General features: G+C 37.7%; 1 protein-coding gene across 4 annotated transcripts in view; it reads left to right on the top strand.

Annotated features, from left to right (window-relative positions):
• The window catches only part of ASH1L (ASH1 like histone lysine methyltransferase), a 230,349-nt gene that overhangs the window by 131,298 nt on the left and 71,303 nt on the right, over nt 1–27,748 (top strand). The window lies entirely within an intron of this gene.

Raw genomic sequence — 27,748 nt, 5'->3', positions numbered from 1 at the left:
TCAAATTACACTTTGACAATCAGAAAACAATATAAATGTGATGTATACAAACATGAATCTCATCACAAACACCACAATGTTCACTATAGTCACACTACAGCACTGTGTTGTTTGTGGCTGATCTTCCCTGATCTGTTCCTACTCTCTAACTTTCTAGATTACATTCCTATTATTTGGATTCTAATGATGCTTTTTTTGTTAATTAAGAATAAGAAAACTGGCATTATACATGTACCTAAAGTGATCTTCATGATTTTCTACATTCTTTCCTTATTGACTAAATGCTTTCTGTATTCCAAACTCTTTGCAAGATGAGTAAAGTACACCTAATTGTTTAAAATTTCATATTTGTGCCCTAGCTAGTGTGACTAAGTTGACTGAGCACTGGCTTGCAAACCAAAGGGTCGAGGGTTCAATTCCCAGTCAAGGCACATACATGCCTGGGTTGTGGGCCAAGACCCCAGTAAGGAGCGCGTGAAAGGCAACTACATGTTAATGTTTCTCCCCCTCTCTTCCTTCTTCCTTTTCCCTCTGTCTAAAAATAAGTAAGTAAAATCTTTTTCTTTCTTTTTTTCTTAACTTCATATTTCCACCCTGGCTTGTGGGGATCAGTGGATTGAATGTTGGCCTGCAAACCAAAGGGTTGCTCTGCTGGTTAGATTCCCAGTCAAGTCACATGCCTGGGTGGCAGGCCAGGTCCCCAGTGGTGGGCACACGAGAGGCAACCCACACATTGATAATTCTTTCTCTCTTTTTCTTCCTACCTTCCCCTCCCTAAAAATAAATAAAATCTTTAAAAAAATAAAAACTTCACATTTCCTTGGAAAAGTGCAGTGTGATGAGCACTCTGAGATGTTTTAAAGCCCCAAAAGGGATATCAACTAACTATATCATTGAATAAGAAGTATTTTATAGAATATATTTGAGTTAAGGTTGGAGGTTCAACAGTAGCTTGCAAGGTGAGGGGCATTCCATTTAAAGAGAATACAATGTATAAAGGCACATACTAGTCTGCAAAGATTTTTCATATATTAGACTAACTCAAAAGTTTAGTGTTTCTGAAATTCAGTGGTGCTGTGGAAAATAAACATTGTTTCCTAGAATACAAGTTGATCTACAAGTAACTGCCTACCAAAATGAATTGAATGTTAAGAAACCACAAAACCATGGACTTTACTCATGATAAGTCTGATAACTATAGAAAGTGAATTGAATGCGAGTTAACTAATGACAGAAATTCATATAACCATCAAAATGTCATTACGGACTGAATTTAGTCAAGAAAGAGTAAAAATGAAAGATGGGAGTTTAGAGATAAATCTGACTTGGTGTGGTTTAAGTGATCAGTATATAAATCACAGCACTTTATTTTGCATTGAAAAGATTTTTTCATTGACTCACCAGTGAGGTATATATCACATTAACTCTGAACTCTGTTCCTGCTTCTTGGTCATGAAAATGTTCTGTATAGTTTAGTTTCGGCTTTTAATAATAGCAAATCCTCTCAAATAACCAAGACTTAAAGATAGACATTTTTCCCTCTAATTTAAAAGATGTTGTGAAGTACACAGTTCAAGGTTAGTATGGTGTCTTTGTGGTGTCTTCAGGAACCTAGACTCCTTTTTTTGTTCTGTTCTTCCATTTTAGCCTCAGGCTTACATTCCTATTGTTACCTCTTAAGCGTGAACTGTTTTTGTTAGGAAACACTATGGACTATGTCCCCATCAAAATTCATGTGTTCTAGCCCTAACCCCCACTGTGTTGGTATATGATAGTAGGGCCTTGGGGAATTAATTAGGTCATGAAGGTGAAGCCTTTCTGAATAGGATTAGTAATGTTATAGGAAGAAACACTGAGACAGATAATTTCTGTCTACCATGTGAATATACAACAAGAAGACTGTATCTGCAAACCAGGAGGAAGGATCTCACCAGACCCTAACCCTAATCTTGGACTTCCCAGCCTCCAGAACAGTGAGAAATGAATATCCATTGATTAAAACCATCTACTCTATGATTATTTGTTATAGCAACCCAAAATGACTCAGAAAGGAAACTTCAAAATCTCATGGCCAAAGCATGGTTAGTTAACCACACTTCATCTACAGGGAAGGCTGGGAAATCATGGTCTTTATTTCATATGATAACATCTGAAAAAAAATTAGCACAACAAATTAGAAAATGGAAATGCATTTTGGTAGGATCTAATATAGTTATAATTTTAAAGCAATAATTTTACTAAATAGAGAAAACGAAAATATGTTTATCAAGTTTTCTGCTAAAGGACTTGTGGCCAAGATGGAGGCATAGGTAGATGTTCTTCGCCACCTTGCACAACCAAAAGAGGGACAACAACAGATTTAAAAACAAAACCCACAACTAACAGAAAATTGAACTGTATGGAAGTCTTGACAACTAAGGAGTTAAAGAAGAAACATTCATCCAGACTAGTAGGAGGGGTACAGACAAGCAGCTAGAGCAGAAAGGATGCGCGGTATGGGGGCGACTGGCAGCCCCACATTTGTGTGCACATAAACCAGGAGGAACAACTAGGGAATGAGAAAGACCACAAAACCCCATAAGGTTCCAGTGTGGAGAAATAAAACCTAAAAACCTGTGGGGGTGTGGTGGCAGGAGAAACTCCCAGCTTCACAGGAGAGCTTGTTGGTGATACCCACAGGGTCCTACAATGTACACAAACCCACCCATCCTGGAATCGGCACCAATTTGCTTGTGGGTAGTGGCAAAAGTGAATGAAAGCTGTCAGTGAGCTGTGTAAGTGGCATGGTTCTGTCTCTGACCCCTCCCCCATAGACAGCACCACATCACAGACACATGGGCTAAAACATAAACAGCTATGGGGGGGGGTGTGATTCAGTCAAAATTGGATCAATATGAAGCACAATCAGTATGGAAGATACATTAGATGAGTAAATATTAGAAGTAAGAACACCACATAAAAAGCAGGAAACCTTTGAGATTCTTCAGGATAGAAGTAATGTTGAACTAAGGTGATAGTAGTTACTGGATGTTAGAAAGCATGAACTCTTGAAATTTTTTGACAGAACTGAAAGGAATTAAAAAACTGATTGGATGGTACATAGTAAAGGACAGAGCAAGAGTCAGTAATGATTGAAGTGTTTTTTTTTTTAAGATTTTATTTTTAGAGAGGGAAGGGAGGGAGGGAGAGAGAGAGAGAGAGGGAGGGAGGGAGGGAGGGAGGGAGAGGGAGAGGGAGAGGGAGAGAGAGGGAGGGAAAGAAACATCAGTGTGCGGTTGCTGGGGGCCGTGGCCTGCAACCCAGGCATGTGCCCTGGCTGGGAATCGAACCTGCGACACTTTGGTTCGCAGCCTGCGCTCAGTCCACTGAGCTACGCCAGCCAGGGCTTGATTGAAGTTTTAAATTTTATATTCCTGTGTTGATGATATCATTGGCTAAGCTACAGATAAATGTGATACAGCTACTACTCCTTGGTTTAAGAAAACCTCCATTATTAATGTACATTTATATAGACACCAAAATAAAATCTAGTAATATTAACTCCTCAAACTATTATAAGAAAATAACCTATGTGTTAGTTTTCTTTTTCTTTTTGATATATTTTATTGCTTATGCTATTACAGTTGTCCTGTTCCCCCTTCCCCTTTTTCCCATCTGTCTTGCACACCCTCTCCCACCAGACATTCTCCCCCTTTAGTTCATGTCCATGGGTCGTATACAAGTTCTTTGGTTTCTACATTTTTTATATTATTCTTAACCCGCCCCCTGTCTATTTTCTGCCTATCATTTATGCTACTTATTCCCTGTACCTTTTCTCCCTTTCTACCCTTCCCACACTGATAACTCTCCATGTGATCTCCATTTCTGTGATTCTGTTACTGTTCTAGTTGTTAGTTTGTTTTTGTTTTTAGGTTCGGTTGTTGATAGTTGTCAGTTTGTTGTCATTTTACTGTTCATATTTTTGATCATATTCTTTTTCTTAGATAATTCCCTTTACCATTTCATATAACAAGGGCTTTGTGATGATGAACTCCTTCAACTTGACTTTATCTGGGAAGCACTTTATCTGGCCTTCCATTCTAAATGATACCTTTGCTGGATAGAGTAATCTTTAATGTAGATCCTTGCCTTTCACAACCATGAATACTTCTTTCCAGCCCCTTCTTGCTTGTGAGGTTTATTCCAAAATCAGCTGATAGTCTAATGGGAACTACTTTGTAGTTTACTGTCTCCTTTTCTCTTGCTGATTTTAAGATTCTTTCCTTATCTTTTAATTTGGCTAATGTAATTACCATGTGCATTGATGTGTGCTTCCTTGGGTCCAGCAACTTTGGGACTCTCTGAGCTTCCTGGCCTTCCTAGAAGTCTATTTCCTTTGCAATATTGGGGAAGTTCTCCTTCGTTATTTTTTGAAATAGGTTTCGATTTCTTCTTCCTCTTCTCCTCCTGGCACCCCTTTGATTCAGATGTTGGAATGTTTAAAGTTGTCACTGATGTTCTGCAGCCTCTCCTTATTTTTTTGAATTCTTGTTTCTTCATTCCCTTCTGTTTGACTGTTTATTTCTTCCTCGTGCTCCATACACTTGATGTGACTTCTGGGTTCTTTCTTTTCACTGTTGGTTCCCTTACATTTTCCTTTATTTCACTTTCATAGCCTTCACTTTTTCCTCTAATTTTCAACCATACTCAACCAATTCTGTGAGCATCCTGATTACCAGTGTTTTGAACTGTTCATCTTATAGGTTGGCTGACTCTTCATCGAATAGTTCTATTTTTTCTGGAGCTTTGATCTGTTCTTTCATTTGGGCCTTTTTTTTTGGTCTTGGCATGCCTGCTCCATAGTGAGGGTAGAGCCTTAGGTATTCACCAGGGCAAGGCAACCCATCTTGGTGCGTTTTTTGTGCTGTATATTGGGGAGGGGTCTGAGGGAACAGTGCCGCTTGGTCAGCTTTCTGTCTGCTTTAAGTCACTTCCTCCACTACCCACAAACAAAGTGGGTTCTGGTGCTGATTCCCAGGTGGGTTGGTTTGTGTATGTTCTAGGACCCTGTGGGTCTCTCCAATGAACTCTCCTGTGAGGCTGGGAGTTTCTCCTACTGCCGCCTCAACCCTCACAAGTTTTTTCAGTCAGAAGTTTTGAGGCTTTATTGCTTTATTTCCCCACACTGGAACCCTGGCTTGCGTGGTCTGTCCTGCTGCCCAGTTGTTCCTCCTGGTTTATCCTCATGTGAATGTGGGACCACCTGCTCCACCTGCTGCTGCTTTGCCAGGAGTCCTCTCCACCCTGCTGCCTGTCTCTGCTCTTCTACAGGTCTGGATGAATGTTTCTTCTTAAACTCCTTGGTTGTCGAACTTCCATACAGTTTGATTTTCTGTCAGTTCTGGTTGTTTTTTGTTTTTAAATTTGTCATTGTCCTTCTTTTGGTTGTGGAAGTAGGCACAGTGTGTGTACCTACATGTCCATCTTGGCAGGAAGCCCCTGTGTATTAGTTTTGTATGCCTCCTGTAACAAATTACTTAAATTGTTTAAAGCAGCACAGGTATTATCTTACAGTTCCTGAGGTCACAAGTCTAATGAGTCAGCCTCTCTAGGCTAAAATCAAGGTATGGGCAAGTGTTCATTCCTCTGGAGTCTCTAGGTAGAATCCTTTTACTTTCCAATTTCAAGAGGCTACCCACATTCCTTGGCTTGGGGCACCTCTGTCTTCAAAAGCAACAGTGGCAGGTTGAGTCTTCACATTGCATCACTTCCACCTTAGTTCTGTTTTCACTTTTTTTGTTTGTTTTTTACTGAGTCAGCCTCTTTCACATACCTCCTCTACTGATTACATTGGGCAAAGGAGATAATCCAGAATAATTTCTCTATCTCAAAATTAACAGGTTAGGAGATTTAATTCTATTTGAGTTTTCTGGGGATTTCACTGTGGGCAAGGGAGGGAAGGGTGGTAATAGGATTTAGAATGAGGAAGTGGGGTTTTCATTTAATTTATTTAAGTGAAATTTATTCAAGCAGTCCTTACTACTTGAAATTAGAGAGGTGTTGTATTATTTTTGGAATATAAATTTTATCTAAAATTATTTTAAAAGAACCCCGTTTGAGTGTCTCAGTTGGTTGAAGTGTCCTGTACACTGAAAGGTCCTGCGTTTGATCCCCGGTCAGGGCATGAATGATAGGCAGCCAATCAGTGTTTCTCCGTCTTTCTTCCCCCTCACTCTAAAAAAAATCAGTTAAAAATGTTTTCTTAGAAAATAAAAGGAGTTTAAAAGAACATGAAATGTCATACATATATCAGATGAGTGTTAGAATGAACTTTAGACTTACAGTTATATATTATGGTGAAACAATATAGCATAGAAAAATTAACACTACTTTGACGAGAGTCTTTGGTTCTACATTTTCTCTCCACTGCCATAACATTTTGGGTAAATTACTTAGTTTCTCAGGGAATCATAAAAATGAAGCTTCATGCATAAAATGACTTAAGTTTTATAAAGAAAGAAACTCTTACATTTAATTTGATATAGGCTAGTTTTGAATACTAAATCTGTTTCAGAAAATGGGATAACTGAAGTTTTAACACTTACAGAATAATATGGGAATCATATATATAAAATAGGTGTACTTGATATTATTTATATATACATAAATGTAAAAATTATGTAAAAATACATAATTTTTGACTTATTTACATTTCCTCAAAATAATATGTATTGATGGAAATAAGAACATGGTACCATCTTACATTTAATATATCATTTAATATTCAGAATACTTTTAAATTAAATCTGTGGGGAATGATAAAGTATGTGGTTACTGTCTACTTTTTTAAAATATATTTTATTGATTATGCTATTACAGTTGTCCCATTCCCCCTTTACTCCCCTCCCCCTGCACACCCCCTCCTACCCACATTCCCCCCCCTTTAGTTTATGTCCATGCATCATAAGTTCTTTAGCTTCTACATTTCCCATACTATTCTTGCCCTCCTCCTGTCTGTTTTCTCCCTACCATCTATGCGACTTATTCTTCATACCGTTTCCCCCTCTCTCCTTGTCCCACTCCCCTGTTGTTATCCCTCCATGTGATCTCCATTTCCGTGGTTCTATTCCTGTTCCATTTGTTTGCTTAGTTTGCTTTTGTTTTAGATGTGGTTGTTAATAACTGTGAGTTTCCTGTCTTTTTCCTGTTCATGATTTTTATCTTCTTTTTCTTAGATAAGTTCCTTTAACATTTCATATAAGAGCTTGGTGATGATGAACTCCTTTAACTTGACCTTATCTGAGAAGCACTTTATCTGCCCTTCCACTCTAAATGAAAGCTTTGCTGGATAGAGCAATCTGGGATGTAGGTCCTTGCCTTTCATGGTTTGGAATATTTCTTTCCAGCCCCTTCTTGCCTGCAAGGTCTCTTTTGAGAAATCAGCTGACAGTCTGATGGGAACTGCTTTGCAGGTGACTTCCCTTACCTCTCTCTGCTTCTAGAATTCTCTCCTTAATTTTAATCTTGAGTAATGTAATTACTATGTGTCTTGGTGTGTTCCTCCTTGATTCCACCCTCTTTGGGACTCTCTGAGCATCCTGGACTTCCTGGAAGTCTATTTCCTTTGCCAGATTGGGGAAGTTTTCCTTTATTATTTGTTCAGACAACTTTTCCACTTCTTGCTCTTCCTCTTCTCCTTCTGCTATCCCTATAATTCAGATGTTGGAATGTTTCAAGATATCCTGAAGGTTCCTAAGCCTCTCCTCATTTTTTTGAATTCTTGTTTCTTCATTCTTTTCTGATTATATGTTTTTGTCTTCCTTCTGGTCCACTCCATTGATTTGAGACCCAGTTTTCTTTCCATCACTATTGGTTCCCTGTGCATTTTTCTTCATTTCACTTAGTGTAGCCTTCATTTTTTTCTTCTAATGTGCGACCAGAATCAACCAATTCTGTGAGCATTCTGATCACCAGTGCTTTGAACTATGCATGTGATAGGTTGGCCATCTCTTGGCTGCTTAAAAATATTGGCTCTGGGGCTTTGATTTGTTCTTCCGTTTGAGCCTTTTTTTTTGGTGGGGGGTGGGGGGTCTGGTCACACCTGTTATGTATGAGGGGCAGAGCCTTAGGTGTTCACCAGGGCAGGGCCACCCAGTAGCTGGGTTGAGACGTATATGGGATGGGGTCAGAGAGGGAACAATGGTGATTGCTCCGCTCTCTGCTGGATTTCAGTCACTTCCCCTGCTTCCCACAAGCAAAATGGGCCCTTCTGCTGGTTCCCAGGTGGGTGGGCTTGTGTACGTTCTAGGACCCTGTGGGTCTTTCCAGTGAACTCTTGAATGAGGCTGGGAGTCTCTCCTGTCACCTCAACCTCCATAAGTGTTTTGAATCAGTGTTTTAGGCTTTATTTCCCAGCATTTGGGCCCTGGATTGTGCAGTCTGTCTCACTGCCGGTTTTCACCTGGTTTATCTGCACACGAATGTGACTGCAGACAGCCAGCTGCCTTGTGGGCCTCACTGGGTCAGCTCGTTGCCTCCAGGCCCAGGGTCTGCCACTGGGTTCTGCTAGCTGCCCCCTGCACCCTGTGTGCCGGAGTCTACCAGTCACCACTCTTTTCTGCCGCAATGCCTCTCCACTGACCCCGGACTCCGCTCCTCTGGATGAATGGTTGTCAGGACTCTGTACAGTTCAATTTTCTGTCTGTTCCTGGTTGTTGTTTTTTGTTTCTAAATATTTGTTTACTGTAATTTGGTTGTGCAAGGAGGCACAGTGTGTCCACCTACACCTCCATCTTGGCCGGAAGTCTGTCTACTTCTTAAGAAACTGACACAGAAAGGTTTAGGAAATTACCTAAGTTTACAGAATTTTGACATTAAAATCAGTACTGGAATCTTGAGCACTTAGTTTCCATAGCCATTGTTTTACCACAGACTCATGCTGCTTTTCAGAGATTGAGGTTCAAAGGGTAGTGGATTAAAATTTCTATTTTACAGATAATCTTATGGTTTAGGTAGGATTAGATACCAGAATATGGTTTATTTTCCCTTGGGTTGCTTTAGGAATATTCTAGGTACTAAATCTAATTAGAATGTAGGATTGGGGGTAGATGGATGCTGAACATCACACTGTCATGGTATAAAGTAGATTTGTGTTTTTATTTTATTTAATAAACTTTACTTTTTAGAGCAGTTGTAGGTTCAAAGAAAAATTGAGCAGAAAGTACAGAGATACCCCTCTGTGTCTGCTCCTATACAACCTCACTCATTTATGCCAGACCTAATTCTTCATTTGAAAGATGGGAAAACTGAAGCTATTAAAAGGTTACATGACTTGCTAAAGTCACACAGATTATTCTTAAATTGATAAACCAGGTTAAAAATTCAGTTTATCTGATTTTTATTTCTGTTAAGAAAATTAAAGTAACCCAAACAGAGTGTTGTTTTAAATTATTTTGGGGGGAGGGTTGTTTTTTTGAGGTATAATTGACACATTTTATTAGTTTCAGGTGTGCTGCATGACTCACTGTGCATGACATAAAATTTACCATTTTAAACATTTTAAGTGCATTATTCAATAGGAGCCTCATCACTACTAATTTCTAGAACTTTCTCATCATAGCAAACTGAATTGTTTTATTTGTAAAGTTTTTAGAAATTCTGAATTGTTGAAAACAATTCTGAATTGTTTTTATTTCTAAAGGGAATATATATAAAATGACTGTTATAACAGTATACAGTATAACTGTATACAGTAGGTACTCAGAGTAAATCCTAGTTGTTTCTTCTGCATCTCAATGCCAAGGAATGTTTCCTATTCTCTCTTTTTTTTTTTTTTTTTTAAGAAAACAGTTTTATTGAGATGTAATTCACATACCATATAATTAATCTATTTCAAGTAGACAGGTCAGTGTGTCCTTTTTTTATTATTGATTTTTTAGAGAGAGAGGAAGAATGGGGAGAGAAACATCGATTTTATTGTCCCATCCATCCATGTATATTACTTCTGGTATGTGCCTTAACTGGGGATCAAACTTACAACCTTGGTATATCGGGACGATGTTCTAACCAACCGAGCTACCTGGCCAGGACAGTCAGTTGTTCTTGGTATATTATATTAACTTTTTTTAAATTCTGGTAAAATATGTATAACATAAGATTTGCCATTTTCAGTATTTTGAAGTGTACAATTCAGTGGCATTATTTTCATAATTTTTTTATGCTAGGCTGAATAGCAAGTTTATTTTTTATACTATAAGTTGTCCCATTTTTTTCCCTTTGCCCCCCTCCACCTAGCCTGCCCCCCACTTCCCTAATCAGTCCCCTCACTGTTGTCCATGTCCATGGGTCCATCATACATGTTCTTTGACTAATCCCTTCACTTTTCAGTCAGTCTCCACCTCTGCTCTCCCCCCTCACAGCTATCAGTTTGTTCCGTGTTTCCATGCCTCTGGTTCTGTTTTGCTCATTAGTTTATTTTGTTCGTTAAATTCCTCTTATGAGATCATATGGTTTTTGTCTTTTACCAACTGGATTATTTTACTTAGCATAATAGTTTCCAGTTCCATCCATGTTGTAACAAAAGGTGGGAATTACTTCTTTCATTCTGCCCATAGTATTCCATTGTGTAAATGTACCACAGTTTTGCAACCATTATCACCATTTCCAAAATTTTTCATTACCACAGACATAAACTCTGTAAACATAAAGCAATAACTCCGCACTCTTTGGCTCTTAATTATGTCAAATGTACTTTCAATCTCTATTAATTTGCCTACTCTAGGTATCCTATGTAAGTGGAATCATGCAACATTTGTGCTTTTTTTTTCTAGATCATTTCATTTAATACCTTCAGTGTTCATTCATATTGTAGCATGTATCAGCATTTCATTCCTCTTTATGGCTGGACAATATTCCCTTGTGTGTATATACCACATTTTCTTTATCTATTTATCTATTTATGACAGTTGAATTATTTCTACCTTTTGACTATTGTGAAAAATGCTGCATTGAACGTGGGCAAACATGTATCTATTTAGGTCCCTGCCTTCAACCTTTTGTATATATACTTAGGAGTTGTGGAATTGCTAGATCATATGGTAATTTTGTGTTTAACTTTTTAAAGAAACACCAAATTTTTCCACAGTGACTGTACCATTGACTACTTACTGTGTAATTAAGTTACTGATTTGAGAGCTTTTCTTTTTTAATGCGTGTGTTTTTAGTTCTGAATTTCACTCTTAGCACTATTTTGTTGTGTTTTCGTTTTCATTCATTTCTAGGTATTTTTGAATATCTGTTGTGGTTTCTTATTTGACCAATTGTTTAAGAGTATGTTGTTTTCCACACTTCGTGAGTTTTCCAGTTTTCCTTGTTACTCATGTCTAATTTTGATCTTTTGTGATAAAAAATGATTTTACGTATGATTTCAGTCCTTTTAAATTCATTAAAACTTGTTTTATGGCCTAATAAATGTCCATTCTGGAGAATTTTTCATGTGCACTTGACAAAACTATGTAATCTGCTGCTTTGTGATGGTGTTTTTTATATATCTTCTCAGTCTAATTGGTTTATAACCTTCAAGTCCTTATTGATCTTCTGTGTGGTTCTAAACCATAATTGAAATCCAAATGGTGCTGTTTCCAACTATTACTGTACTACTGTCTCTTTGTCCTTTCGATTCTGTCACTGTTTCCTTCAGTGTATTTTAGGGATTCTGTTTGATGAATATGTTTATAATTGTTATAGCTTCTTGGTGAATGGATACTTCTCAATATTTGAGGTTTTTCTTTGCCTCTTGCAACATTTTTGACATAAAGTCTCTGTCTGACACTAGTGTAACCTCATTACCTTTCTTTTGGTTACTACTTGCATGGATAGTAACCAAAGAAAACCTGTTTTGTCTTTGGATCTATAGTAAATCTTTTGTAAACAGCATAGTTGGATCATATTTTTTATCTCTTTTTCTCCTTTCTGCCTTTTGATTGGAGGGTTTGACATTTACATTTAAAGTAATTATCAGTAATGCTTGGCATTTTGTTCTTTTCCATTTCTTAAAACTTTTTGTGCCTTTTAACTTTGTTCCTTAAAACTTTCTCCTCCATTACTGCTGTCTTTTGTGCTTAGTTGTTTTGTAGTGACATATTTTGATTCCCTTATCACTTCCTATTGTATATATTGTATAGCTATTTTCTTTGTAGTTGTGATTACATATAACTTCCTACAGATATAACTATGTAATTTGAATTGATACCAACTTCAATCACAAAGACTACTTCTATAAATCTACATGCCTCTCTTTTATGTTATTGATGTTACAAATCACATCTTTCTTTGAAAACTTACATTTATAATTAATGTCTTTTAAATCTTATTTTCTATCTTTGCAGTCACCACCATGATTAAACTGTAAGAGCCTGTTGCCTCTTATCTTTTCTCCTAGAAAAAAAATTTTTAATAATTATAAATGATAGATGTAGTTGTCATCAACCACATTCAGAAATTGCTTGTTTTTATAAAAGGAGCAAATAAGATTATACATGTGATTTGGCTCCTAATGTGGAATAGAGCATATTAGACTATCACAGTTTATGTTGTCAGGAATATAAACCATCAGTTATAAAAGCTCAGTCTGCCACTTAGGAATTGAGAAGGGTTGGAGGGAGCCAATAATCACATTTACATTCTCTTCTGTTTTTCATAGAAGTTTAGCTATGTCCAGTTTTCTAGCTAAGGAAAATGTATTTCTAGCTGGCATTGACTAGGCAGCAGCTGTGTTGCTCTAGCCCCCTCTAGTGATGATAAAGCGACGTTTTGAATATTTTATTTATTTATTTATTTATTTATTTATTTATGAACAAAAGTTTTTTTTAATTTTATTTTAATTGTTGTTCAAATACAGTTTTCTGCCTTTTACTCCCATCCCAGCCCACCTGCAGCCCTCCCTGCCTCCCTCCCATTTCCACTCCCCCCTTGTTTTTGTCCATGTGTCCTTTATACTTGTTCCTATAAATCCTTTCCCTTTTCCCCTGAAATTCCCTCCCCCCTCCCCTCTTGTCACTATCATCCTGTTCTCTATTTCAGTGTCTTTGGTTATATTTTGCTCATTTGTTTATTTTGTTATTTAGGTTCCTGTTAAAGGTGAGGTCATATAGTATTTGTCTTTCACCACCTGGCTTATTTCGCTTAGCATAATGCTTTCCAGTTTCATCCATACTGTCGCAAAGGGTAGGAGCTCCTTTTTTCTTTCTGCTGTGTACAATTCCATTGTGTAAATGTACCATAGTTTATTTTTTTGTTTTGTTTTGTTTGTGTGTGTCTGGGTGTACCACCTTGGGAGTTCATTTATTTTTTTTAGAGGGAGCGGAAAGGAGAGAGAGGGAGAGAAACATTGATGTGTGATGGAAACATTGATTGGTTGCCTTTCACACACCCCAGCTAGGGGCCTGACCTGCAACCGAGGCTTGTGCCCTGACTGGGAATCAAACTGGCAACCTTTTGGTTCTCAGGCCAGCACTCAGTCTACCAAGCCAAACCAGCCAGGGTGTAAAGTGACTTTTGTTAGCAACTACTCTGACTTCACTATTTTTAAAAATATTTTAAATATTTTTTAATTTTTCAATTACAATTGACATACATTATTATACGAGTTTCAGGTGTATAACCCAGTGATTAGACAATTATATAACTAATGAAGTTATCACCCAAATAAATCTAGTACCCGTCTGACACCATACTACTTACTACAATATTGTTGACTATATTCTTTATGTTATACTTTATATGCCCATGACTATTCAGTAACTACCAATTTGTACTTCCTAATTCATTCCCCTTTTTCACCCATTTCCCCCAACTCCCATTCCATCTGGAAACTGTCAGAATGTTTTCTGTATTTATGAGTCAGATTCTGTTCTATGTATTGGTTTATTTTGCTTTTTAGATTTGACATACAAAGCCCTGGTCAGGTAGCTCAGTTGTTTACAGTATCATCCCAATATGCCAAGGTTCAACCCTGGTCAGGGCACATATAAGAAAGCAAACAATGCATAAATAAGTGGAACAACAGATTGATGCTTTTCTCTGTCTTTCTCTTGTTTTCTCTTTCCCTCCCTCTCTCTAAAATCAATAAATTAAAAAATTTTAAATAAATAATAAAAATAGATTCTTCATACAAGTGAAATCATATGGCATGTGTACTTCTCTAACCAACTCATTTCACTCAGCACAATAATACCTTCTAGGTCTATTCCTATTGTTGCAAATAGCAAGATTTCATTTGTTTTTATGGCCCAGTTATATTCCATTATATGAGTATATATGCACTGCTTCTTTATCCCTTCATGTTTTGATGGACACTTAAATCACTGTGTCTCTTGGCTATTGTAAATAATGCTGCAAGGAGCCTGGGCAGTATGGCTCAGCTGGTTGGAGCATTGTCCCATAAACTGAAAGGTCACAGATTTGATTTTTGAGCAGGGCACATGCCTGGGTTGTAGCTTTGATTCGCAGTCTGGGTATATATATGAGAGATAATTAATGTTTCTATCTCACATCATTGTTTCCCTCCCCCTTTCTCCCTCCCTTCCCCATTCTCTAAAATCAATAAGCATGTCCGCAGGTAAGGATAAAAAGTAAAATAATGCCACAGCGAAAGGTGTATATGTCTTCTCTATTTAGTGTTTTGGGCTTTGGGGGTTTGTTTTTTTGGGAGAGGGTTGTTTGTTTGTTTTTGCATAAATACCTTCAAGTGGAATAGCTGATTCCTTTTTCCTCTTGTTTTCTAGCCTTTGTTTTAAAGTCTGTCTAGTATAAGCATTGCTAACCCAACTTTTTTTTTCCAGTTTCATGAAATGTATTTTTTCATTTCTTTACTTTCAGTCTGTGTGTGTGTGTCTTTAGATCTGAAGTGAGTCTTTTATAGACAGCATATGTAAGGGTTTTGTTTTGTTACCCATTCTGCCACCCTATGTCTTTTCATTGGAGTATTTGATCCATTTGCATTTAAAGTACCGTATTTTTTGGACTATAAGACACACATCCCCACCCCCATTTGGGAGGAATAATGGTTGTAATGCTGCTGTTGAATTCTGTTTACATTTATATTGATGAAATATTATTTATGTTATTAAATATTTTACCACATTTTTTGCTTCAAAAAATTTTTTCCTATTTTCTTCCTCTAAAACCTAGGTGCATCTTATGGTACAAAAAAATGTGGTAATTGTTCATAGATATGTGGCTGTTGCTATTGTATTATTCACATTTTTTATCTTTTTTAAATTGTTATTCAAATACAGTTTTCTGTCTTTTACTCCCAGCCCAGTCCACCCCCCCAAACCTCCCCACCTCCCTCCCTAATCTTTCGTTTTTTTCTTCTTAAGAGCCTTTAACATTTATTGTAATACTGGTTTAGTGTTGAGGAACTTCTTTAGTTATTCCTTGTCTGGGAAGCCCTTTATCTGTCCTTCAATTGTCAATGATAGGTTTCCTGGGTAGAGCAATCCTGGTTGTAGTTCCTTGCTTTAAATCACCTTAAATATTTTGTTCAAGTCCCTCTGACCTGCGCAGTTTATGTTGAGAAATCAGCTGACAGTCTTATGGGAGATCTCTTGTAGGTTACTTACTGCTTTTCTCTTGCTGCTTTTAGGATTCTGTTTTTGTCCTTAACCCTTGGCATTGTAATTATGAGATGTCTTGGTGGGGCCTCTTTGGGTTTATCTTGTTTGGGAATCTCTGTGCTTCCTGGACTTGTATGTCTATTTCCTTCATAATTTAGGGAAGTTTTCTGTCATTACTTTTTCAGATACATCTCCATTTCTTTCTCTCTTCTTCTGGCATGCCCACGATGCAAATGTTGATATACATGAAGTTGTCGCAGAGGTTCTTTACACTATCTTCTTTTCATTCTTTTTCTTTTTCCTATTCTGATTGGGTGTTTTTTTCCAGATTGCTGATTCTCCACTTTATCAACCCTACTGTTGATTCCCTGTAAATTGTTGTTTATTTCAATTACTATATTTTGTTTCTGACTGGATCTGTGTTATGCTGTTGAGGTCCTAAGTTCCTTAAGCATCCTTACAACCCGTGTTTTGAACTCTGCATCTAGTGGATTGCTTGTCTCCATTTTTTTTAGTTCTTTTTCTATAGTTTTGTTCTGTTCTTTCATGTGGGCTACATTTCTTCATCTCCTTATTTTGGCAGCCTCTAGGTGTTTGTTTTTGTGTATTAGGTAAAGCTGCTACATCTCCCAGACTTGATATACTGGCTTAATATAATGGGTGTCCTATAGGGTTCAGCAGCACAGCCTCCCCTATCATCCAAGCTGGGTATTCAGGGTGTGCTCACAGTGTGGGCTGTGTACACTCTCCTGTTATAGTTGAGCCTTGATTAGTGTTGAAACATCCAAGATCATCCACCATTATTACTGTTGAAATGTCCAAGATCAGTCACCACCTATGTTCTGTATGGGGTCACAAAGCCTAATCTCCAGAGTCATCTGCAGATGGCTGCTACTTGTAACTAGGCTTAGAGATGCCCAGGTAGGGCCAAGCTGTCAAGCAAGGCAGGCTGTTACTAGTTCCAGGTCTGGGGCAACTTAGTGAGAGGTACAGGGCTCGCTGAAGCCAGGTGCTGCTGGTTTTAGAGAATTTAGGAAAATCTGATGCATGGGCCAAGACAAGCCATCCATATGAAAAAGCACTGGAAACAGCTTGGGTGGGCCTAAAAGTTGGGTGGGGAAGGGCCTCGGGGAATCACTAGAGTGGGGGAAACAGCATTGGCCATCCAGATAGATGGAGTCTCAGATATGGCCACCTGCCGGCCCTGTAGCTCTGTGTGGGAAAGAAACAGTAGCCTCTGCCAGTATTTCTGTCTGGGAGAAAGCTACCCCATAGCTTCTCTGATGTCAGATAATTCAGTCCCTCCCTATATGTCTCTGATGCCTTTCAATCTGCTGCCTAAGTGCTGGTGCTCAAAGGAATGAGTCCAAGTAAATGTGTACACAGGCCCTTTAAGAGGAAATGCCTGGGACTCCAGAAGGTTCTGTCTTCTATAGCCTTTATCCCTGCTGGTTTTTACAGCAAGAAGTTATGGAGACTTATATTCCTAGCACTGGAACCCTGGGCTGGGGGTCCTGGTATGAGGCTGGGACCCCTCACTCCTGAGATGTACCTCCCCATTTTTATGTGCCACAAATGGGTTATGGGACCATCCTATTCCACATCTCTGCCCCTTCTCCTAGTCTCAGTGTACTTTCTTCTTTAATTCCATAATTGTAGGACTTCCATTCAACTCAATTTTTGATGGTTCTGAAGATGGTTCTATAGTTTAGCTGTAATTTTGATGTAATAGAGACAGCCTTGTTGACTTGTGCTGCCATCTTTCTGACTCTATTTTAGGGTTTCTGTGTCTCTTTTTATGCTGTTGAAGTTCTCACTAAGTTCCTTGAGCATCCTTACAACCATTCTTTTGAACTCTGTATATGGTAGTTAGCTTGTCCTTATTAAGTTCTTTTTCTGCAAGAGTTCTCTTGTTCTTTCATTTGGGACTTGTTTCTTTGTTTCCCTATTTGAGCTGACTCCTTGTGTTTGTTTCTATGCATTAGGTCAATCTGCTTTGTCTCCCAGACTTGGTAGAATGGCCTTATGTATTAGGTATCCTGTACAGCCCAGTGGCAGAGCCTCCCTGGTCACCTGAGCTGGGTGCTCCAGATGTAACCCCCTTGTGGGCTGTGTGGACTATCCTATTATAGTTGAGCCTTGATTATTGTTTGCACATCAATGGAAGGGATTGTCCCGCCAGACCTATAAACTGTCAGTACTGGCCTTGACTACAGCAGAGGAGCTGCTGTGCAGGGGGCCAACCCCATGAAGCAGAACTTGCTTCAGCAGGGTTCTGATGCCTTCCAAGTCTAACTGTTGAGTGTTAGGTCCAAATTGGTCTAAAGCTGGCCACTGCATGAACTGGCTGTGGGGCCTTCCATAGGGTGCAATCCAAGGTCACCTGCTGCCTGTGCCCTGCCTGGGGCCACTTGGTATGAGCTACAAAGTGATTTGCCAGTGCTTGCTACTTGTGCTGGACTTGGAGGTACCTTGAGGAGGTTAAACTGCCAACTGAGGCCAGCTGCCACTAGTGCTGGGCTTGGGGCTGTTGAGCAAGAGGTACAGGACATTCTGAGGCCAGATGCCATTGTTTGCGATTTGTGAACCATTGAGAGATTTTAGAAAAGTCCCCAGCAAGAGCCAAGACAATCCATTTGTATGGAAAATCCACTGGAAGCTCTTTGGGTGGGCCTGCAATTTGGTCCTGTAGGGTCTCAGAATCACTAGGGCAGATCAAACTGTTGGGTAGATTGATGGAGACACAGATGTGATACCTGCAGACTGAGTGGGGGAGGGCTCACAAAGGAACATTGAAGCCTGAGTGAAGCCAGGGTGAAGCCTAACCCTGAAGCCTGACAATTCAGTTCCTCCCTATATGTCCCTGTTGATTTTCCACCTGCTACCCAGTGTTGGAACTCAGAGCAAATGGATTGGTCTGCCATTAAGTTCATGCTTGAGCCCTTGAATCCAGAAACCCTCTGTCTTACTTGGTCCCTAAGCCACAATCCCTGCTGGCTTTTAGAGCCAGGAATATAGGGACTTCTCTTTCTGGTCCTGGAACTGTGGGTTCCTGGGGTACCTGGTGTGGGGTTGGGACTCCTCACTCCTCAAGAGTGACCTCCGCAGCTGAGATTTTCTCCTGATTTTTAATCGTCGTGTGTGTGGGACTGGCCCAGTTCAATTCTGTGACCCTTTTACTGATTTTGACTTGGCTTGTGTATATCCTTAGTTATAGCACTTTTGTTCAGCTAGATTTCACACATTTCTGGATATTGGTTGTTCTGTAGCTTAGTGTAATTTTGATGTGATCCTGAGAGGGCAATGGTAACACATTTACCTACCTCACTATGTTGACCTAAAGCTTCTGATGACTGTTCTTTAATACAGACTAGATAGGCTTAATAGAAAACAAGTTAATATATTTTAATAATAATAAGATTTAAGATACTTCAAAAATTATATTTCATACATACAATGGAATATTATTCAGCCTCAAAAAGGAAGGACATTTGGATAACTCTTAAAATATGGATGAACCTTGAAAACCATTATGCTAAATGAAGTGAGCCTATCACAAAAAGACAAATACTGTTTTATTCTACTTATATGATGTACCTAGAATAGTCAGATTCCTAGAGATAGAATGGTGGATGGTAGTTGCCAAGGGCCAGTAGAGGGCTCATTGTTTCATGAGCACAGAGTTTAATTTTTGCAAGAATCATGTTCTCTAGATAGATGGCAGTGATGGTTGTACAAAAATGTGAATATATGGTCACAACTCAATGTTCATTGGCCTCAGAACTCATCAAACCCTGTATTTGTCACATTTTGACTAGAAAAAATGTTTAGCACTCGGTGCTTGCTTGGGACTCATTACACTTGCTATAACTTGTATGAGCCACGACACTACCCTGAAAGAGAAAATGCTTCATCACTCGAGGCTTGCTTGGTACTTGTCAGTTTTGGCACTTGTCAGAAGGTCTGGAACAAATTAGCGATGAGTACTGATATCCCACTGTACTTAATTCTGCTGAACTATACACTTAAGAATTGTTAAAATAGTAAAATTTATGTTATATGTATTTTACCACAATTAAAGTATTAAAACGGTATGTATCCCAACTTTGCAGGGAAGAGCCATTACCTCAACTTCTAAGATATCCCTTTAATATGTTATTTAGACTGGAAAATGATATAGCCTGACTCAAAAACCATTATCTTTTTGGTGTTAATAGTTGGGAGTTCACTGAATAACATTCTTATGTCATCTTAGAAGGATTTTCTGAATGGAACGTTTTAAAATAAAAAGGAATTTATCAGAGCCTGTGAAATGTCTCCTTGCATCCTCGTTTAGTTTTTTACTGGTCCTTAACTATCCCCAAAGGTAAAACAAAATAAAATAGTTACCAGTAAAGAAAAGTTCATAAATTTTTAAAAACCTACTTAATGAGAACTGATTTCATACTATAAAGTTATCTGGCTTTGTCCAGGGTCCCTCACAGAAGGCACAGCAATAGGGGCAAGATCATTCTCCCAAAGAAGATTTAATTAAGAGAAAAAAGTAGATGGAATTTTAAACTGTGAAGATCCTTACATATAATGGTATCTAATGTTTTCCCAGTGTTAACATAAGGACCAGCAAGGGATCTTATTAAAAATCGAGATTTCTAGTCCCTTCTTCAGGAAATGTGTCTCAAACTGTAAATGCTATAACAATTCAAAGAAAAGATGGAAAAATAGAGTTTTGTGATGGCAACTGGGAATTAACATGTCTTAATAAAGTATAGCAATTAATGACATCGTCATCGCTGCCACAGTAATAATATTATTGTAAACTACGTATTGGGAAGTGAAATACTTTTTAAAATACTTCTTACAGATTCATAGTCACTTTTTTGTAAGGATACAATATTAGCATTTCTAACTTGAACATATCTTAGATATTATCTAATTCACCTCCCTTAAGGACTAGAGAAATAAGTCTGGTATGCAATGGCACTATCTTCCCTGGTTAAACAGTTTTATTTTTTCACAATGTTTTTTGAAAGTAGCCAAATCTCTGGCAAAACTTAACATTTTTCCACATTTGCTTTATTTCTGTAGTACACAGACGCACACACACAAATACACACTTTGGGGGGCAGTGTGCAGAGAACAATTTGAAAGTAAGTTGCAAGCATTCACCCCTAAGTATTTCAGTAATTTTCATCTAAGAACTAGGCTGCTCTTTTACCTAATCCCAATACCATTATTATACCTAAGAAAGTAAGTAGCATTTCAATAATATCATATAATATAAAGTCCGTATTTATATTTTCTCTATTGTCCTAAATTGTCTTTTATAGTTTATTTTGTTTTGTCTTAACTTTAGGATCCAAACAGATGTCATGTATTACATGTGATTGTTATGTCTGTTATTTTAATCTAGAATATGTTTCACCGTTTATGAGATTGCTCCTTTTTGAGGAGTTCAGGCTAGTTGTCTTGTACTGCATTCTGTATTTTTCTTTTTCTTTTTCTTTTTCTTTTTCTTTTTTAAAGATTTTATTTATTAGGGGAAGGGAAGGAGAAAGAGAGGGAGAGAAAAATCAGTGTGTGGTTGCCTCTTACACACCCCTTGCTGGGGACCTAGCATGCAACCCACACATGTGCCCTGATGAGAATCAAACCGTGACCCTTTGGTTTGCAGACCTGCACTCAATCCACTGAATGTACCCCTGAGGCTACATTCTGTAGGTTTCTGATTATTTCTTCATGATTAGATTTAGGTTAAATAATCTTAGTAGGAATATTATATTTAAGAAACTTTATACTTCCTATAGCATCCCACTTACTGTTCCACTGTTGATCATGCCATGTTTGATCACTCGGTTAGGGTGGTGTCTATCAAATCTCTTCTCTGTAAAGACATACTTTTCATATAGTAATTAGTAAATAAATTATGGGATTCTTTTTGAGGCTGCGGCCTATTCTCCAGTCCTTTTTATCTAATATTTTGAAATCCATTATGATAATTGCCTAAGTTAGTGATTTCATTGTTAGTTACAAACTGGTAACTTTCTAATTCATTTCTTCAATATTTATTAACTGATTTTTTTTTTTGTGAAGGGGAGCTTTCACTTTCCCTTTTCACTCTCTCTTTTGAATATCACAGGGACTCAGGCATTCAAAAATTATAATATAATCCATTATCATCATTTTGTGGAGAAATGCTCAAATTTCTCTGATTTTCCACAAGACTCCCTTTAAGCTGAGTCTTGTTTCTTTTAGACATAACCTCATTCATCTTTAAGGACTCCCTTGCTTTCACCCTGGGTTTTTTATTTTTGTTTTTACTTGCTTATTGTTGTTTATCAGTTTTACCTTGTTCTTCATATCTGGAATCAATTATTTTACCCAAGAAGCTTTGGTTTATTTTAATGGAGATTATTATTTAGAAATTAAAATATCGGTATTTCGTATGTTGTTTGCTGGTAGGATGTCATTGATACTGTGGTTTCATTACTTTTAGGCCCTAGAAACAAGTACATACAGGGTTGGGCAAAAGTAGGTTTACAGTTGTAAATACGCAAAACACAGAGTTTATTCTTTTTTTCTTTTCTTTTTTCTTTTTTTTTTTAATCCTCACCTAAAGACATGCTTACTGATTTTTAGAGAGAGAGGAAGGGAGAGGGAGCGAGAGAAAGCGGGAAAAAAAAACGTCCGTGTGAGGAAAACATCAGTTGGTTTGCCTCTCATATGTGCCCAGACTGGGGCCCAAACCCAAAACCTAGGTATGTGCCCTGGGTGGGAATCAAACCTGCATCCTTTTAGTTTACAGAACAATGCTCCAACCAACTGAGCCACACCAACCACAGCACAGAGTTTATTCTTGTATTATTATTTATTGATTATTGCATTATTTTCCATATGAGCAACTGTAAACCTCTTGTCCCACCTTATATATGTACGCACATGCATGTATTAATTATCTATTACTGTGTAACAAGTCACCACAATTTTAGTAGCTTAAAACATCACTCATTTATTATCTCAGATTCAGTGGAATTTCAAGAGTCTAGGCATTTCTCCTCTCTGTCCCACAAGCCTGGAGAATCAAGGTATCAGCCAGGTCTTTGATCTTATCTGAGGTTTGCAGTTTTGTTCCAAGCTTATATTCATTTTCCTAGATTTGCAAACCTCAGTGGTGACTTGCTTCTTCAGGTCCCTGAGCTCAGGGAAAACCTAAGCTTTTATTGAAAAATAATTCATATACCACACAGCTTATCTATTTAAAGCATACAATTCAGTGACTTTTAATGTGTTCACAGATTTGAACATCTGTCACCAACCAGGTTTAGCACATTAAATTATCCAAAAAAGAAACCCCTCACCCTGTAGTGATCATCTGCTAATTTCTTTACCAAACCCCACCCTACCCCTTCAGACTTAGGCAACCATTCACCTATTTCTTGTCTCTATAGATTTACCTATTCTGGACATTTTATATATGGAATTATATAATATATAGTTCTTTGTGACTGATTTATTTCTCTTTGCTTATCGTTTCCAGTGTTCGTACATACAATAGCATGTATCATTCCTTTTTATAATTGTCCAAATCTCCACTGAGGATATACCACATTGTCGTTATACATTCATCATACTACATTGTCGTTATACATTCATCAATTGATGGACACTTGGTTTATCTCCACTTTTGGCTATCATTAATGCTGCTATAAAAACGTGTATACATCCATGTTTTGTTTTTTGCAATTGTATAATATCTGAGAATAGGCATACCTTGTTTTATTGCGCTTCACGTGTGGCTTTTTTTTTAAAACATATTGAAGGCAAGAACCTCCACCAGCAAAAAGATTACAGTTTGCTTTATTGGAATACTTGCTTTATTGCAGTGGTCTGGAACTGAACCCACAATATCTCCGCAGTATACCTATATATAGATTCATCATAGTTTATCCAACCAGCCTACTATGGGAAGGGCATTTCAGATGTTTGTAGTATTTGCTATTACAAATTATGCCCAATGAATAACACTGCTCATATGTTATTTGATATTTTGAAGATATGACATCTGGGTAAGTTCCTCAGAGGGAAATTACTGGGTTAAATAGTAAGTGTATATATAGCTTTGTAAAAAATGCCAAATTTTGCTTTGCTGGCCGGCACTCAGTCCACTGAGCCACACCAGCCAGGGATCGCCTGATATTTTTAAGAGTTCCTATATGTTAAGGAGATTTGCCCTTATCTGTGCTTTAAGTTGCAAATATATTTTGTTAATTTTCGTTTGTCTTTGTGTTTATTGCCCATGTATCTGTTGTTACTGACCATGTGTACTATGTTTATAGTGTTAAAGTGTGTACTGTGTTTAACACTGTTGCTTTGTAGCAAATTTAATATCAGGAAATATGATAACTCTTACTTAGAATATTCTGGATTCTTACAACTTTGGCTAATTTGGGGTTCTTTGCTGTATCCATATGGATTTTCAAATCAGCTTGTTGATTTATGCAAAAAAGCCAGTTGGGATTTTGAAACCAAAAAAAAAGTATAGATCAATTTGGGCAGTTTTATCATGTTGATAATATTAACTGTTCTGATTCATGAACATACAGTATCTTTCGAGTTATTTAATATTTAAAATTTTCTTTTAATGATGTTTTTCAGTTTCCAGTATACAACTCTTTCACTGCTTTTTCAAACAATATTCCTAAGCATTTTATTCTTTTGATTCTATTGTAAAGAGAATTTGTAAATTTATATTTAGATATTTATTGCTAGTACATAGAAATACAATTTATTTTGTATATCTATCTTTTGTAAATCTTGTATCCTTCAACCTAGCTGGACCCAATTATAGACTAATAAGACTTAATTTAATTAATAATAATAAGTTTCAGTAGTCTTAATGCAGGAGTGTCAAACTCATTTTTACTGGGGGCCACATCAGCCTCACAGTTGCCTTCAAAGGGCCAAATGTAATTTTAGGACTGTATAAATGTAACTACTCTTTAACTAGGGGCAAGGAGCTTGGTGCTGCCACCGGGTAGAATCAAGGTGCCAGGCCAAATAAAGCAAGATGGAGGGCTGAATTTGGACTGGGGGACTTGCATTTGCCACCTATGTGTTAATGGATTCTGTTATTAGTCTCTGGACTTTGCTAATGGTGATAGTTTTTGTCATATAAACTAAGATGCATAGTTTCATCGTGCTTCTGGATTTTGAGTCATTATTAGAAATGCTTCCCCATTTGCTGGTTTTAAAGTAACAATAAATTGTTAGTGACTACTTGGTTTTATTTTCACATCTGGTTCTTTGATCTGTCTGGAATTTGTTCTGATATACATATTAGGCTAAACTATACTCATTGGCTCAACTGAAGATGAGAGTTAATAATCATTGTGTGACCACTGTGTGCCAGTTACTGTGCTAAGCATTTTACAAATATCTCATTTATTCAACTACTCTGTGAGAGACTAGGTACTATTGTTTTTTAAATATATTTTATTGATTATGCTATTACAGTTGTCCCAGTTTTTTCTCACCTTTATTCCCCTCCAGCTTGCCCCCCCTTCCCCCACCAGCATTACTCTCCCCTTAGTTCATGCCCATGGGTCGTGCGTATAAGTTCTTTGGCTTCTTCATTTCCTATACTATTCTTAACTTCCCCTGTCTATTTTGTACCTAATATTTATGCTTCTTATTCCCTGTACCTTTTACCCCATTCTCCCACTCCCCACTAATAACCTCCCATGTGATCTCCATTTCTCTGGTTCTGTTCCTGCTCTAGTTGCTTGCTTAGTTTGCTTTTGTATTGTTTTGTTTTTTAGGTTCAGTTGTTGATAGTTCTGTTTGTTGTCATTTTTCTGTTCATATTTTTGATCATCTTTTTTTTTCTTAGATAATTCCCTTTAACATTTCATATAATAAGGGTTTGGTGATGATGAACTTCTTCAACTTGACCTTATCTGGGAAGCACTTTATCTGCCCGTCCATTCTGAATAATAGATTTGCTGAATAGAGTAATCTTGGATGTAGGTCCTTGCCTTTCATGACTTGGAATACTTCTTTCCAGCCCCTTTTTGCCTGCAAGGTTTCTTTCGAGAAATCAGCTGATAGCCTTATGGGAACTCCTTTGTAGGTAACTGTCTCCTTTTGTCTTGCTGCTTTTAAGATTCTCTCCTTACCTTTAATCTTGGCTAATGTAATTATGATGTGCCTTGGTGTGTTCCTCCTTGAGTCCAACTTCTTTGGAACTCTCTGAGCTTCCTGGACTTCCTGGAAGGCTATTTCTTTTGCCAGATTGGAGAAGTTCTTCTTCATTGTGTTTTCAAATAAGTTTTCAGTTTCTTGCTCTTCCCCTTCTCCTTTGGGCAACCCTATGTTTCAGATGTTGAAACATTTAAAGTTATCCTGGGGGTTCCTAAGCCTCTCTTCATATTTTTGAATTCTTGTTTCTTCATTCTGTTCTGGTTGAATGTTTATTTCTTCATTCTTGTCCAAATTCTTGTCCAAGTTGATTTGAGTCCCAGTTTCCTTACCTTCACTGTGGGTTCCCTTTATATTTTTATTTCATTTTGCATGGCCTTCATGTTTTCCTCTATTTTGTGACCATACGCAACCATTTCTGTGAGTATCCTGATTATCAGTGTTTTGAACTCTGCATCTGATAGGTTGACTATCTTTTCATCGCTCAGTTCTTTCTTCAGAGCTTTGATCTGTTCTTTCAGTGGGGCCATATTTCTTAGTCTCAGCATGCCTGTTAGGTTATATAAGGGGCAGAGCCTCAGGTATTTACCAGGGCAGGGCAACTCATGTCTCTGAGTTGTAGTATGAGTCAGAGAGTGAACAGCGTGGCTTGTTCAGCCCTAGGCTGGCTTTCAGTCACTTCTCCTGCTACCCACAAGCAAATTGGGCCCTTCTGGTGCTGATTCAGGGTGGGTGGGGTTGTATAGGTTCTAGGACCCCGTGGGTCTCTCCAACAAACTCCTGTGAGGCTGGGAGTTTCTTCTGACATCACAACCCCCACAGGTTTTTACAGCCAGAGGCTTTGAGGCTTTATTCCCCACCTCAGAACCCTGGGTTGTACACTCTCGCTCCCCATTGTTCCTCCCGGTCTATCTTCACGAAAATGTGGGATCACCTGGTCCTCCAGCCGCCTCCTTGCTGCACGTCCCCTTTGCCCCAGCTGCCCATCTGTGCCCCTTCTGCAAGTCTGGAGGAATGTTTCTTCTGTAACTCCTTGGTTGTCAGACTTCTATACTGTTTGATTTTCTGGCAGTTCTGGTTGTTTTTGTTTTTAAATTTGTTGTTGTCCTTCTTTTGATTGTGCAAGGAGGCAAAGTGTATCTACCTACACCTACATCTTGGCCAGTTGTGGTTATAGAACCAGTGTCAAGTCTTAGTTGTGTCACTTACTAGTTATATAAATTGTAACACAGAAGTCACTAGGTACTATTATTAAAAAGCTAAAGCGTAAGACAGTTAAGTAATTTGTCCAGGGTTACATAGCTAGTAACTGGCTTAGTTAATGTTTGAATGTGGCCAGTGATTGTTTGCAACATTTATATTTTTTGCTACTATACTCTGACTCTAAGGAACTTAAATATCATTTGATTATAGAAATGGTGAGCTTTCCTGGAACATTTGATTCCTATTTTATTTGGAATACTCACTTTAGATAAAAATGTGTTTTTTAAATTTACATACTTTAGAAAATATCAAAGCTGGTAAAGTTTATTTAGTAATCTGAAAATATAATCTTAACTTTTTATTTTATCTAACTGCTCCTCAACAGTTTTAAATTGTAAGGTAAAATGGTTTTTTGATTGGACAGTTAAGGAAAGATGGCATTATAGCAAATACATGCTTTTTATATCTTGCCCTTCCAAGTTTCACATCCTCACAAAAAATACTGCCATGTCCTGTCATATGAAAGAATATCAAAAGGCTTTTATGCTACTGTTGTCTATAGATTGTATGCATAAGTATTTTAACCTTCGTATGATCTTAACTTACCTGTTAGTTATTCTGGACCATCTTTTCTTACAGATACTTGATTATGCTAAAACCATGTAAGTTTCTGTTAATCTAAACAATATAGTATTAGTAAAACCAATGTTATAGAAAGTAGTAGTGGTTGATAATATATTTTGAGAGAAATCTTA

This window comes from Phyllostomus discolor, chromosome 14 (assembly GCF_004126475.2).
Source record: "Phyllostomus discolor isolate MPI-MPIP mPhyDis1 chromosome 14, mPhyDis1.pri.v3, whole genome shotgun sequence".
Taxonomy (NCBI): domain Eukaryota; kingdom Metazoa; phylum Chordata; class Mammalia; order Chiroptera; family Phyllostomidae; genus Phyllostomus; species Phyllostomus discolor.
The sequence above is the reverse complement of the archived record's forward strand: the minus strand, read 5'-3'. Positions and strand labels throughout refer to the sequence as shown.